Raw genomic sequence first — 15,290 nt, 5'->3', positions numbered from 1 at the left:
CCTCTCCCCCGGCTCCCGGCCGCCGCCTCCTCCTCCTCTTCCTCCTCCTCCGCCTCCTTCCGCCGCCCGCACGCCGGCCCCGCCTCTCGCTGCCCGCGCCGGGCCCAGCCGCCCGGAGGCCCCGCGGCCGGCGGTCGCGGCTGGAGAGGCGCGGCGGCGGCGGCTCGGGGCGCCGCGCTTGCCCGCGCTCGCCAGCAGGCCACGGTCGGGCGCCCGAGCCCGGGCTCAGCCCGACCGCTGCCGCGCAGCGTGTAGGGAGGAGGAGGAAATGCCTCACGGCCGGCTCCTGCCGCTCGCCCGCCCTGCCTGAGGGACGACCGCTTGCCCCGCCGCCCCCAGCCCTGCCTGAGACCTGAGTGGGCCCAGGCTGTAGGTGTTAATCGGCCTGGCCTGGGCTGACCGCGGCCGCTGGGTGCGGCCCGCCGGCGGGCCGGCGCGGGCAGTGAGCTCCCGCCTCGAGAAGAGGCCACGGACCGCCTGGGGACGTGTGTTTGTGTTTATTTTTAAGCCAGGGGCCCAGAAGGGGAAGGCGGCCGGCCTCCGGTAGTCGCCCGGTGTTCCCCGGCCCGGTTAGTTGTGGTCGGGAGGCGGCCGGGTTTGGCTGCCGTACTCCAAGGCTGACTCCCTGGGAACCGTCTTTTTTGAAGACTCCACTACGGCCAGCCTGGGAGTCCTGCGGAACCCGCGCCAAGTTTGTTCCAGCGCCTCGGCTCACCGTGAATGCACTGCCTTGAAAATGGGATTTTTTGTTTCCTGCTCGTGGACTGCTTTTCAGATTTATATCTCTTTCCATTTTTACTCCCTTCCTTATTATCAACTTTGTTTTCAGGCACTATTAATTCGGCAAATATTTATACTTCCCCTTACCACGTGGCTTGGTGGTGGTAGCGTGGTTTGATGGAAATAGATCTCGAGCTTTGGAGTCAAGACAGATCGCAGCCATGGGATTCTGGTTCTGATATCCTCTGTGTAACCTTGGACAAGTAATTTAACCTTGCTGAATCAGCGTTTGTCTGTTTATTTGTTTTTGGTGGTTATTTTATCTTTTTCCATTTGAAATTGGTGGTGGTGGAGGGGTGCATAAAATAGACTGTCCCTGAGCTAAGTCTACTGAAATTGGGTTCATAGGGTACTGCTTGCTTTGGGGTGCTCTTATCCTGTCAACCTGGCTGTGTGACCTGAGGCAAGTGACTTTGTGCCTTGACTTCCCTGTCTTTAAAGTGGGCATAACAACTGACATTTGATAATAAGAGTTAGATGTTCAGAAGATTAAGTGCTAAAATGTATATAAAATATCTAGCACAGGACACAGTAAAAAGTTTGTTACCATATTTCATTAATCTGGTTTTAAGATACTTCCTGATTTCAAAGATATTAAAAAACCTATCTTAAAATCAAGGAAATAGGTATCGGGTCACTCAGATCTACCCAAGGGATTGTATTTGGTAGTAACTAGTGATAAACTAGGGTTTAAATGAGGACTTTGCCACCAGAACTATTTCCATTGCATGTATGGAGCTTTTGCCTAAATTTATTCCTGCACAATTGTAGAAATAGGTCCAACCTGGCCATAAATGGGGTTTATTGGACTAGAGAGAGCAAGACTTTAAACAAGACTAGCTATAGTAATTGAGCCTAATATAGCCTACCCTCTGTGCCTTTCTAAGCATTTTAAGGTATTGACATGTAATCCTGGATACCACTTAGGAGCCTCAATTTCTTGGGCTATAGAAGTGAGGACAGCACTTACCCCACTATGTCATATGAGTAAGTGATGTCTATAAATAAACTATATAGATATTAAGCATTATCAATAATATGGTCAGGTAAAATGTTGGAGTAGGTAGGAAAGCTTACAAAAATACTCAACTCCAGTAAGGAATAAGTGTAAGTATAGACTGTTTGGCTTTGGTGAAGGGTTAGCTAATCTTAAACAAATAACTTTTTCTAAACCCCATAGAATATCAGGTTTTTGACAGTTATTTCATCATTTTCAATCAGGTAAAAGTAAGGAAATGAAGAAATTAAACATTTTATTCCTGTTTGAATAAGAATAAGCAGGAATATTATGGTTATCTGGGGTTTTTATGACCTTCTTTCAATTAGAGGTCAGGCTGTTTAAAACAACCTTCTGCTTGTTGTCCTGCCATATGGGAAATTTCATTTCCAAAAAAAGGATTAATTTAAACTTTTTTTGTTTTGTTTTGAGACAGAGTCTTGCTCTGTTGCCAGGGCTAGAGCGCCGTGGTGTCAGCCCAGCTCACAGCAAACTTCAAACTCCTGGGCTCAAGCAATCCTCCTGCTTTAACCTCCCGAGTAGCTGGGACTTACAGGTGTGTGCCAGCATGTCCGGCTAATTTTATCTATTTTTACTAGAGATGGGGTTTCCTTCTTGTTCAGGCTGGTCTCGAACTCCTGACCTCTAGCGATCCTCCTGCCTTGGCTTCCTAGCATTACAGGTGTGAGCCACTTCACCCGGCTTAACTTAAACTTTTATACCAAATTGTCCACCAAATGATTTCTATTCTACTCCAGAAATGTTTTCCTCTTGTCCTTTCCTCGCACTTCAAGTTCTCTTTTCCTCTATGGACAATGGTAGCTAACTTGTGTCCTTGCCAGGCCAAACCTTCCTTTATGCAATGGCCTAGTTTATGTTCTTTAAAACAAGCTAATGTATGTAAACACTGGTTAAATCTGAATAAGGTCTGAAGTATAATTGATAGTATTGTACCAATGTCAATTTCCTGGTTTTGATATTTTTTTCATAGATTTTTAAGATGCTACCATTGGGAAAAGTGTACATGGGCCTTCTTTGCAAATTCCTGTGAGTATATAATTATTTCAAGGTAAAAAATTAAACTATAGGGACAAATCAGATCAGTGGCTACCTGCAGGTTTATTGACTACAGAGAACTTTTTGAGGTGATGAGAATATTCTATATCTTGATTGTGGTATTGTTTAACATTAACTGGATAACTCTGTCAAAACTCAGAACCATACACCTAAAAGGGTAAATTTTACTTTTCTGTAAATTATATCAGACTGAAGGAAAAGCAGGCCAGGCATGGTGGCTCATGCCTGTAATCTTAGCACTTTGGGAGGCCAAGGAAGGAGGATGTCTTGAGCCCAGGAGTTTGAGGTTGCAGTGAGCTATGATGACTCCACCGTACTCTAGCCCAGGCAATACAGTAAGACCTTGTCTCAAAAAAAAAAAAAAAAAGAAGTAAGCTCTCATCACCCCAGTTTCCTATTGTCTATAGGATGCCCAACATGCTTTTCCATCATACTGACTTTTCCTTCCACCAAGGCACCCTGTGCTTCCTTCTTGTACCACACTGATCTCTGCCTCTGGGCCTTTGCATGTGCTCTTCCTTCTGTTTAGAGGGAACATAGGAAATTCAAATTCCCTGTACTTGAGTAAGCCTTCCCTGCCTCCTTTAGGTCCACTAGTAACTTCCTAACATCCTCCTCTATGCTCGCTCATGCTGTGCTGTAACTTTTAACTTGTTTTCTCTCAGTTAGACTCTTCCAAGGAAGTGATGACATGGTTCATGTGGTTCATATTTGTCTCTGGAATCCAGTGGTGTTGAATGAGTCACTGAATGAATGATTTAGAACGGGAAGAAAGCTTAAAATAATGGTTATCAAAGTGTGGTCCAGGGTCCCCAAGACTTTGAAAGAATCAGTGAAGTACTAGGATTTTCATACTTTAAGCAAACAGTACATTGCAACAGATAAAATGCAGAAGCAGATAAGGGAATCTGGCTGTCTTCAATTAAAGAGATTTGTAAAACAATGACACATTTCCACAATTTTTTGAAAAGTATATTTTTCTTACAAATATTTATGCTACGACGTAATGGGTTTATTGTTTTTAAGTGAATGAGTATTTTTATTTTCTTAATTTTAATTTCTAATAAGAATATTGATAGATATGCACACTTTTAAAAGGTTCTTTGGTGTCTTCAATAATTTTTAAGAGCGTAAAGGGGTTCTGAGACCAAAAAGTTTGAGAGTCTCTGCCTCAGACTGTTACAACCCCCTCATTGTTCAAATGAGAAATGACAGTGGTGCTGAAGTATAAGGAGTACTCTGGTACCTGTGGTAGGCCTTGTTATGAGCACTTTCCTTGTGGGTACTAGTATGTATTCGTTGTACTGATAAGGGAAGTGAGGCACAGAGAGGTTAATTGACTTAGCCAAGGCCACATAGGTAGTCACTGGTGGAGCCAGGATTGGAGCCCCACTGTACTCCAGAGGCCCTGATGCTAACACAGTGTTCTGCCACCTCCCTGAGGCCTGGAAAAGGTAGGAAAGGGTCATGCCATCTGGTGACCTCACCGGCTTTATGTTCTCTGCCAGTCTCACAGTCGCTGTGCAAGAGTCACTGAGGCCTTGAATCTGCCTTCCAGTCTTCATCCCAAATTCCACCACTCAGTGTTTCAAGCGTGGCCTTCCAGTGCCATGATTTCTTCAAATCTAGCACTTCACCTTCCACCATGCATTCCCCTCTTGTGACCATATTTCAGGCTCTAATAATCCTGTCTTATTGTAACGTTATATTTTCCAGTTTTGTTACACTCTACCACTCAATCTGTTCTTTTACTTCTTTAGGAGTCTAATCCTTTGATGTTTCTACTTGGCCTTATTTTCTTTTTCCTTTTAATCCCATTTTCTACCTGACCCAACTGGTGCTCTGTGATCAGTTTAGATTTCTCATTCATACCTTCACCTCCCTAGACCCCTCATCCTCAAATTGCACCAGCTCTACCAGCTCCCAGTCCTGAGTCAATCCATGGCTCAATTTCTCCCCACCTGTATCTTCTTGGGGTACAGAACTTAGCAGCTCAAAATGATAGTAGTGTACAGATTGGGGCTGTTACAAATCTCAGGGGTCCAACTACAGTTGTGCCTCAGTGCCATCGAGCAGTCTGTCTTTGGTCAGTACCCTCTGTGATTCTTCTCAGATTATTATAAGCCTTCACCACATGGCTCCAACTGCTTACTAACCCACATCCACAGTAGAGAACCTCATGTTCTAATTCACAGAGGGAGGAAAGTTCAAAGACCAGGAACTTGTTACCCTTCCCTCCAAGAGCCTCCAGAGGGATCTGTATATCTGCCTCCTGCTGCCTCACTCTTGTTGCCATCTCACGATGGTGATACCCTTTTTCCTGTTCAGCCCCAACTTTGCTATGATCCTAATTCACCTCATCTCTGGGATCTTGTTCCTTCAGCCACCCTCTTGGCACCTGTACTGTACTTTTAGCCTCTACTAGTCCATTTCCCTTAGCTACAAAAATATTCCTTCAACCCTACACTCCCTCTGGTTATTACCCTGTTGCTTTTTTCTCTCCATAGACAAGCTTCTTGAAAGAATTGTCACTCCTCTTCCTTAACTTTATAACCTAACTAATCTGATTGTTCAGCTTTTGGTGCTGTTGGCCACCCTCTCATTTTCTGGGACACCACTTTCATCATCTCTCTCCCATCTGTGCTCTTCCTCTCTCCCCTATTGGATTGAGCAGGGTCACCATAAACCTACTATGTATCCCCCCAAAAATAAGACCTATCCATTAAATAATCCCTAGCAGGATTTCTAAGCATTTGCACAATATAAGCCCTAACCCAAAAATAAGACCTAGTGATGGAGGTGGCTATGCAGTGTGTCTGCACGACCCATGCACCATGCATTTCGCAGAGCGGTAAAGAAGAGGAGCAGCCCTTCTCATCAGCCCCATCGTGACAGCTGCTATCCCAGAGGTGACCATAAAGGTGTAGGCAGCCCCAACAAGGTCGGCTCCCCCTGTCAGGTCTCGGCCATCTGGTGCGTGCTGCAAGCTGAGGCTTTGAGAGGGAAGTCTCAGTGAAGTGAGGAGCCGGACGCTCTGCTCTAGATATTGTGTGTCCCCAAGGGGAAGAAGGAAAGCTGTGGCTGCCATTTTACTCAGCACTGTGGGCCTCTCTCACTCCCCACAAACATCAGGGTATAGGGGGAAAGCTTCAGCAAGCAGTCGCCTACTGAGCCCAGAGAGATCATTTCTGCTCCAGTGTGCAGATTGGACTCTGCACTCCAAGCAGGTTACATGGATAAGAGCTACTCATTTAATGAGACCTCTGTTGCTCGACAGGAGAGATTGGGGCCAATGGTTCTAAAGGAAATAATAGTCACAAGAAATTCAGGATGGAATTTGGGCTTTGATGTTCCAGAAGAAGACAACTATATTTGAATAAATGTAGATTGTTGTACCGTACTTAAAAAAAAATAACACATCCCGTGAAAATAAGCCCTAGGGTGTCTTCTTGAGGAAAAATAAATATAAGACCTTGTCTTATTTTTGGGGAAACACGGTAGTCAGTCACCCAGGGTAGAACCCAACTCATTCTAGACTCTTCCCTTCCATTTGTCTTCCATAGCCAATCAGTTGCCGAATCATGTGAGTTTTACCCATTAAACATCTGTCAGGTCCACCCCTTTTTCTTTATTCTCATGGCCACCAAACCATTCCAGGCTGCTACCATCTCTCAGACTCAGAGTGATCTTGGCTTCTCACCACCAGTCATACATACTCCTTTTATGTGGTCACTTGTACCATTCTGGGCAATAATGATGCTGAAGGGGTCACAGAGAAGAAATCTACACTAGAGAACAACAGTTGCCAGGAGAGGCTATGGAAGCAGAAGCCAAACAAGCAGAAGGAGAGACCAGTGGTGTGTACCCACAGTTACCTCATGAGACAGACCAAAGTGCAGCCCTTGGATTTCAGAACACAGATATCATCTGTCAATGTAGGAAAAAGATGAGCTGAAATAAACATATAAACAATGCCTAACCACTAGGCATCAAATAAATACAAATTAAAAGGAGATACCATTCTAAGTTGGCAAAAAATATTTTTAGCGGCCGGGCGCTGTGGCTCACGCCTGTAATCCTAGCTCTTGGGAGGCCGAGGCGGGCGGATTGCTCGAGGTCAGGAGTTCAAAACCAGCCTGAGCAAGAGCGAGACCCCGTCTCTACTATAAATAGAAAGAAATTAATTGGCCAACTGATATATATATAAAAAAATTAGCCGGGCATGGTGGCGCATGCCTGTAGTCCCAGCTACTCGGGAGGCTGAGGCAGAAGGATCACTCAAGCCCAGGAGATTGAGGTTGCTGTGAGCTAGGCTGACGCCACGGCACTCACTCTAGCCTGGACAACAAAGTGAGACTCTGTCTCAAAAAAAAAAAAAAAAAAAAAAAAAATTAAAAAAAAAAATATTTTTAGTAATACTTGCTGAAAATGAGGATGGCAAGAAAGGAATATAAGTCCTTACAACCATTCCACAGCAGGATTTCGTGGTAGGTTTCAAGACCCGTAGATGTTTGCCCATTCTTTGACACAGCAAGCCCGCCTTCACTCATTTAGCCTTTTAAAATGATTGATACATGCAAAGAGCTTAGACAGGATTTTTGTTACAATGATCTTTTGAATATTTAAAACTGAAGACAACCTAAGTTATGGTCTATCCAAACCCAAAGCAGCAACTAAAAATGAGGTGGTAGATGAATAGATAATGAACTAGAAATATATTTGTGGTATGTTTTTAGCGAAAAAATGTTAGAAAACATATCCTTTTCCAAATTATGTATATGCAGCATGATGCCATTTTTGTTTTTTAATAAAGGAACTATGTAAAATAAGGATTGGATGGATATCAGACTCAATATGGTTATGGGTGTGTTATATGGATGATTTATGTTATTTTTTCAGTTATACATGTTTATTGAGTCTTCTGTGTCTACTGACTGCAAGCGCAGGGATGCAAAAGAAAACCAGGTCCCTGTCCTCAAAGTGTTTACACTCTGGTAACAAAATCAATTGAAGCAGTTATGATAAATGTTTTGAGAGCTTATGGGGCTGTGAAGGGCTTTTTCTCCCTTTAGTTTTGAAATTTTTTGTAATGAACATGTACTGGTTTCATAGCCCTTTTCTTTTTTCTTTCTTTTTTTAAATTTGAATTTAAATTTTTTTTGAGACAAGGTCTCACTCTGTCACCCAGTCTGAAGTGCAGTGGCTAGATCATAGCTCACTGCAGCCTCAAACTCCTGGGCTCAAGCAATCTTCCCACCTTGGCCTCCCAAAGTGCTGGGACTACAGGCATGAGCCACTGTGCCCAGCCTTTTCTTTCTTTTATGTTTAAAGAAGCTTGGCTGAGAAATAAATAGGAACTAGAAGGTGGGAGGTGGAGAGACCCAGAGTGAAGGAAAGGATCCTGATGGATTTTTGGATGGAAGAGACTCCAGTGTGTTTCTAGAAGCTTAGAGAAATGACTCTGGAGAGGAGATTGAGAAGTTCAGTGTGTACCTGTGTGTGGAACAGGGAGGTGGGGGTGGGGGAATGAAGGGTAAGGAGGAGCCCAGAGGAGGTTAGCTTTTCAGGGGAGGCAGGACACGACACTTCATCCTCTGCTGACACTGGAGAGAAGGTTGTCAATGGAAACAAGGGTGTCAGTTTGTGTAGGCCAGGAAGCTGTAAGAGTTGGGGCTCATGGCCTCCTCTTTCTCAGAGTGGAAGGTAAGATCATGCCATTTTGTGTCTCTGTGCCTGGTGAGTTTCTGCTCCCTCCATCTTTAAAAATCAGCTGTAGGCCAGGCACAGTGGCTCACGCCTATAATCCTAGCACTCTGGGAGTTAGCATTCTGGGAGGCCAAGGCGGGAGGATTGCTTGAGGTCATCAGGAGTTTGAAACCAGCCTGAGCAAGAGCGAGACCCCGTCTCTGCTATAAATAGAAAGAAATTAATTTGACTACTAAATATATATAGAAAAAATTAGCCGGGCATGGTGGTGCATGCCTGTAGTCCCAGCTACTCGGGAGGCTGAGGCAGAAGGATTGTTTGAACCCAGGAATGTGAGATTTCTGTGAACAAGGCTGATGCCATGGCACTCTAGCCCAGGCAAAAGAGTGAGACTCTGTCTCAAAAAAAAAAAAAAAAATCAGCTGTAGACCACAGCCTCTGTGAACCATTTCTTGAAGGAAGGTGTGGGTTGGGGCCACTTCAGATTCCCCCTCAGGGAAGAGAGTGATAGAAGGGGGAAGGGCTTCCTGATAAACATCCAAAGTCCCTGAACACTCCCAGATCCTGGAGATCAGAATCTCTAAGGAATGGGGCCCAAAGATTGGCATTTGAAAGAACACCCATTGAGATCCTGAGGGTGCAGTGAGGTTGGAGAAACACTCCAGGAAGTGCTCCAGGTTCCTTTTACTATTCCCCATTACTACCATTAAACCATTCCCTTCCCCCACTGGGCTGTCCTTGGGCTGCAGTAGGTGTCTCTTCATTGACACACTTCTAGCAGCCCTGCACTTGGCTATCATCGTGGGGTTTGGGCCCTTATCATGAAATGAGTGAATGATGTGTCCAAAATTGGAACACAGGTGTCCTGATCCCTAAACCTACGGTTTGCTCTGTCACATCATGTTTTATCTGTAGAAGCTGCTGAATTCTCCATGAGGGCACTTCCTGCTCTACTGTGCCTAAAAATCATACACCTCACAGATCCACATAGAAAGATCTTTGAAAGGATAACATGGAGAATAAGGGGGATGGGTTGCTCTAACAAAGGTCAGAAAATGAGGTCATCTGAAAGTGAAGGAAGTAGGATTCTCTTAAAAGGGATGAGTAAGCCCCTGCAACAGGTGTCACCCAAGTCTCCCCAAAACCCATCAAGGAGTTAAAACACCCTGGAAGATGCCGGGCGTGGTGGCTCACGCCTGTAATCCTAGCACTCTGGGAGGCTGAGGCGGGCGGATTGCTGGAGGTCAAGAGCTCGAAACCATCCTGACCAAGAGCAAGACCCAGTCTCTACTATAAATAGAAAGAAATTAATTGGCCAACTAATATATAGAAAAAAATTAGCCGGGCATGCTGGCGCATGCCTGTACTCCCAGCTAATTGGGAGGCTGAGGCAGTAGGATTGCTTGAGCCCAGGAGTTTGAGGTTGCTGTGAGCTAGGCTGACGCCATGGCACTCACTCTAGCCTGGACAACAAAGCGAGACTCTGTCTCAAAAAAAAACACAAAACACCCTGGAAGGCCCGGCAAGGGGGCTCATGCCTGTAATCCCAGCACCCTGGAAGGCCAAGGGGGGCCAGATCACTCAAGGTCAGGAGTTTGAAACCAGCCTGAGCAACAGTGAGACGCCATCTCTACTAGAAATAGAAAGTAATTGGCCAACTAAAAATATATTAAAAAAATTAGCCGGGCATGGTGGTGCGTGCCCGTAGGCCCTGCTACTCAGGAGGCTGAGGCAGGAGGATTGCTTGAGCCCAGGAGTTTGAGGTGGCTGTGAGCTAGTCTGACACCACAGCACTCTAGCCCGGGCAAGAGAGTGAAACTCTGTCTCAAAAAAATAAATAAATAAAAATAAAACACCCTGGAAAAGAGCCCTGGAATGTAACAGTTAATAAAGTGGCTGCTCTGGAGGTAACGAGTTATAACAGAAGGCTCGTGTGTGGACTACATGCACTTCAGAAAAGGGGAAGCTGTAGATTAGAAATTATAGTCTCTCATATTATCCAAGGATAGAGCTGCTCTGATACTATTGACTACTGCTGTTAATTTAGGGAGAGCTAGCCCCAAAGAGTGTCAATTTATCTTAGAAGAAATGGGTCTTTGCCCTAAGAACAGCCCATCCCTTTTCTTTAATCATTCAGCAAGTTCTCATAACTGCAATTGCTGCGGGACATGTGAGAATAGAAGAAACAGACATAGTACCTGCCCTTGAGAAGGTACAGTATTATTCTTGCTCACTCATCAAATTTTCAACCTGTAATTTGGTATGCTTTGTGGGTTTGCATGGCAAGGCATAGTACTTGGAGCAAATGACCAAAGCCAATTATTTTGCCAGTTAGGCCTCCCTTGTATTCTCCCATAATTAACATTCTAGAACATTCTAGTTTTCTTTGGGAGGCCGAGGCGGGCGGATTGCTCAAGGTCAGGAGTTCGAAACCAGTCTGAGCAAGAGAGAGACCCATCTCTACTATAAATAGAAAGAAATTAATTGGCCAACTAATATATATAGAAAAAATTAGCCGGGCATGGTGGCGCATGCCTGTAGTCCCAGCTACTTGGGAGGCTGAGGCAGCAGGATTGCTTGAGCCCAGGAGTTTGAGGTTGCTGTGAGCTAGGCTGATGTCACGGCACTCACTCTAGCCTGGGCAACAAAGCAAGACTCTTTAAAAAAAAAAAAAAAAAAATTCTAGTTTTGAGTTGTTTATGACTTGGATGAGTGTAAAAGAGCCAATTCTTCCAGGAATTGATTTTCCCTGGACAAATGGATAGAAAGCTAGGCCTCCCGATGAGCTCAATGAGAGATGTCCCCGCTCTAAGAAGCCCTGCCTTCAGTGGGCTCCCAGCTGCTGCATAGCCTCAGTCGGAGCCCCAGCCCCATTAGGATTGTGTGTGTCCTTTCCTGCCTGAATGGCCCACTGAGAGAGGTCCTGGAGAGGAGTCTCAAAGCTTTGGATTCCTGGATATCTTGAATTCCAAAGAGCTTGAGTCAGCAGAATCCATAGGGCCCAGGGCTGCATTTTTGAGGAAGCAAGGCAGGGCTGGTGATGGGAAGTGGAGGAGAGTGGACGTGGTAGGAGGAAGCTTTGTATTGGCTGCACCTGTGACTTTGAGGGCAGCCCCCACCCCCACATTCTTAGTTTTCCTGGGAGAAACCCCTGAGGGCCAAAAGCAGGATGCTCAGCCCCTGGGAATTCCTAACATACTTGTTGTTGGCCTCAATCCGACCTGGCTCTGAAAAACATTCATTAAGGTAGATCCAGGTTTGGGGCCTGAGGCTTTTATATTTGGGACAGGGGATTCTAAAAGAAATGGACAATTTGGCTGGGCTCAGTGGCTAATGCCTGTAACCCTAGCAGTCTGGGAGTCCGAGGTGGGAGAATTGTTTGAACTCAGATGTTCGAGAGTACTGTGAGCAAGAGTGAGAAAGTGAAGCACTTCCTCCAACCTTGTTTACTGTAGTCCCTCCTACTTGGGAGGCTGAGGCAGGAGGATGGCTCGAGGCTGGGAGTTGGAGTTTGCAGTGAGCAATGATGTTGCCACTGTACTCTACCCCAGGTGACAGAGTGAGACTGTCTCAAAAAGAAAAAAAAAAAAAAAAAAAAAGGAAACTGAACCCCCTCCTCACTGCCCCTCCAAAATAAATAAACACCTTTAAAAATGCAAAATTAGATACTGGGCCTTGGAAGCCTTGTTTCATGAAATGAGGGACCCTGAAGCTGAAGCTTCAACAGTTTCACAATAAATCCACCTATGCATCCAGGCTAGAGAGTAAAAATATCAGGTGTCTGTGATCCCAAAGGATCAGAGAGCTCTCTCTGGATGCTTAGAAGAAGGAAGGAAGCAGGGATGAGAGCAACTTTAATGTTTTACTTCCTTGATCTTATTAATAAATCACATTCCCTTTTCTTCATCCCCTATAACCAGTTATAGGTTTAAATGCTAGACTCTGAGCTACTCAAGGATAAGAATGATATTTCATTTGTCATTCAATCCCCAGTACTTTGTAAATAGCATCAGTATAATATTTATTGAAGGAATGAATGGATGAGTGAGTGAGTGAATTCTCTCAGGCACTGAGACCTGACAGTCCCATATATTCCCTCCTCCCTTCCTCTGGACAGCCTCCAGTAGGTGGCAGGGAATAACCATCAGTTCTGGAGTCAGACCTGAGTTTGAATCCCATCTTTGTCACACACCATCACTGTGACCCTGGCAAGTCACCCAACATCTCTCAGCTTTAATTTCTTTCTTTTTTTTTTTTTTTTTTTTTTGAGACGGAGTCTCACTCTGTTGCCCAGGCTAGAGTGAGTGCTGTGGTGTCAGCCTAGCTCACAGAAACCTCAAACTCCTGGGTTCAAGCAATCCTCCTGCTTCAGCCTCCCAAGTAGCTGGGACTACAGGCATGAGCCACCATGCCCGGCTAATTTTTTCTATATATATTAGTTGGCCAATTAATTTCTTTCCATTTATAGTAGAGACGGGTCTCCCTCTTGCTCAGGCTGGTTTTGAACTCCTGACCTCGAGCAATCCGCCCGCCTCTGCCTGCCGCGCCCAGCCAGCCTTAATTTCTTTATCTATAAAAGGGAAGCAGTAATACTTTCCCTGCAAGGTTGTTGTGAGAATCAGCAATAGTGTATGTAAAGTGTCTAGTTGTTAAAAAATGGTAGTTGTTATTATGATTTTACATCCGGGGTAGGCAAACTGCAGCCCATGGGCCAAACCTGACCCCCACCACCTTTTTTATAAATAAAGGTTTATTGGAACACAGCCATGCCTATTTGTTACATATAATCTATGGCATATTTCCAGCTACAACAGCATAGCTGATACAGAGACCCTATGACTTGCAAAGACTACAATATTTGCCATGTGACCCTGCAGAAAGAGTTTGTCAAACTCCGACTTCGGCATTCATCACTTTCCTCTCGACTTGTAGTTGTCTCCTAACTGGTCTCCAAATCTCTGGTCTTTCTCCCATTCTGTCCTCTCTGGACTCTGTCGTTTTTTTTCTAAAATATAAATCCCATTAGGTCCTTCCTCTACTCAAAAAACTTTTTCTGGCCGCTCATTTTCTGCAACTCCCTAGTGTAGTTTTCAAGATTTGTCACAATCTGACCCCAGTCTTCCCCTGCAGATCTGTCTCTTTCCACTCCGCCCCCCACCTCTGTATCCTGCACACCTGCCACAGCGGACCACGGGCCAGCGGCTCATGCAGCTCTGTCATTCTGCACCCTTCCCCGCTCTGTTCTCTACTGCTCCAACCTACTGCCTTCGTCTCTCCAAGCTTTTCTGTGAAGCCTGTCCTGATCTCCTGCCTCTGTACTCTTATATGTCAGGATAAGGTAAATTATGCCATAATAATAATAATCCCAGTAACTTAAAACTATAAGAAAATGGAAAAGTGCAACAGAAGTACAAGTGTCCCACTTCTGGAGCACTCAACAAGCATCTAGGATGGATTTTTTTTTCCTTCTAAGAATAGAAGAAAAAAAAGAACAGCTTATCCTTTTGTTTGTAATATACACACTACAGTGAATTACCTTATTCACAGATACTTGTCATTTTGCCTAAAACAAATGTTCTCATTGATAAGTAGCTGTAAAAAGAGAACTTCATTGAAAGAAGAAGGAATGGAAAGTCTGGGTAAATAAACTGCAATTAAGGAGTCCTAGTTAGAATTGGCCCCAGTGAGAGTTGAGCCCACTGCTGCTTTCCCTAACTCTAATTATTTTTTTTTTTTTTTTTTTTGAGACAGAGTCTCGCTTTCTTGCCTAGGCTAGAGTGAGTGCCGCGGCGTCAGCCTAGCTCACAGCAAGCTCAAACTCCTGGGCTCAAGCGATCCTGCTGCCTCAGCCTCCCGAGTAGCTGGGACTACAGGCACGAGCCACCATGCCCGGCTGATTTTTATATTATATATATTAGTTGGCCAATTAATTTCTTTCTATTTTTATGGTAGAGACGGGGTCTCGCTCAGGCTGGTTTTGAACTCCTGACCTTGAGCAATCCGCCCGCCTCGGCCTCCCAGAGTGCTAGGATTACAGGCGTGAGCCACTGCGCCCGGCCCCTAACTCTAATTCTTGAGCCAGTCCTAGAGGTAGGGAGTGTGCACAGGGAGGCCCAGTGGTGGGGTTGTGAGGGAAGGAAAGGAGGACATAGTCTCTGACTGAACCAGTATGCTCTTTTATCAGTACCCTCCTCTGGGAGCATAAAACCCACATTTGACTGTGCTTCAGTAGCTCCAGAGAGTTTTTCCAGGGCTGCCTCCCATTTCCATTCTGGATGCACTTGCTCTATCCAGACGTTTCTGGTCCTTGTCCTGCCTCCTGAACTTTGGTTTCTGCCCAGCTCCTTCAAACTGACACTTTGGAAAGAGACTCTGCTAGGCTTGCCCTTCACTTTCCCTGATGCTATCCTGTCTCGTGAGCACCCTGTTATGCAGTCTGTAGGCCCACCCTCATTCCAGGGAGCAAGTTGGGAGCAGACTTAGCTCTGTTAGCCCCCAGCTGAGCCCTGAGTTCATGTTGCTGTTTCCCATACCTTTGCTTAATACTCTGGCCCCAGCAGCCAGTGGCCCAGGGAAAGCCACAGATGACGTGTTGTTTCAGACGTGAGCACTGTGAGCACTACCCCAGAGCACTGGATCCTGCCCTTGTTCTCCGAGGCACTGCTCCATGAGAACGCAGGGAAAACCCAGGCTTGGAAATTGACACTGGCATCATCCCTATACTCCACAT

The 15,290-nt window shown here is 45.3% G+C and overlaps 1 long non-coding RNA gene across 1 annotated transcript; it reads left to right on the top strand.

The window, feature by feature from the left end:
• The first annotated feature begins 46 nt into the window (after positions 1-46).
• LOC105876580 (uncharacterized) lies at positions 47-7,962 on the top strand. The gene is made up of 3 exons (XR_001156563.2): positions 47-983; positions 2,214-2,333; positions 2,769-7,962. It is a non-coding gene; the product is annotated as an uncharacterized LOC105876580 (long non-coding RNA).
• Positions 7,963-15,290: the final 7,328 nt, after the last annotated feature.

Source organism: Microcebus murinus, chromosome 3, assembly GCF_040939455.1.
Source record: "Microcebus murinus isolate Inina chromosome 3, M.murinus_Inina_mat1.0, whole genome shotgun sequence".
NCBI lineage: Eukaryota > Metazoa > Chordata > Mammalia > Primates > Cheirogaleidae > Microcebus > Microcebus murinus.
The sequence above is the reverse complement of the archived record's forward strand: the minus strand, read 5'-3'. Positions and strand labels throughout refer to the sequence as shown.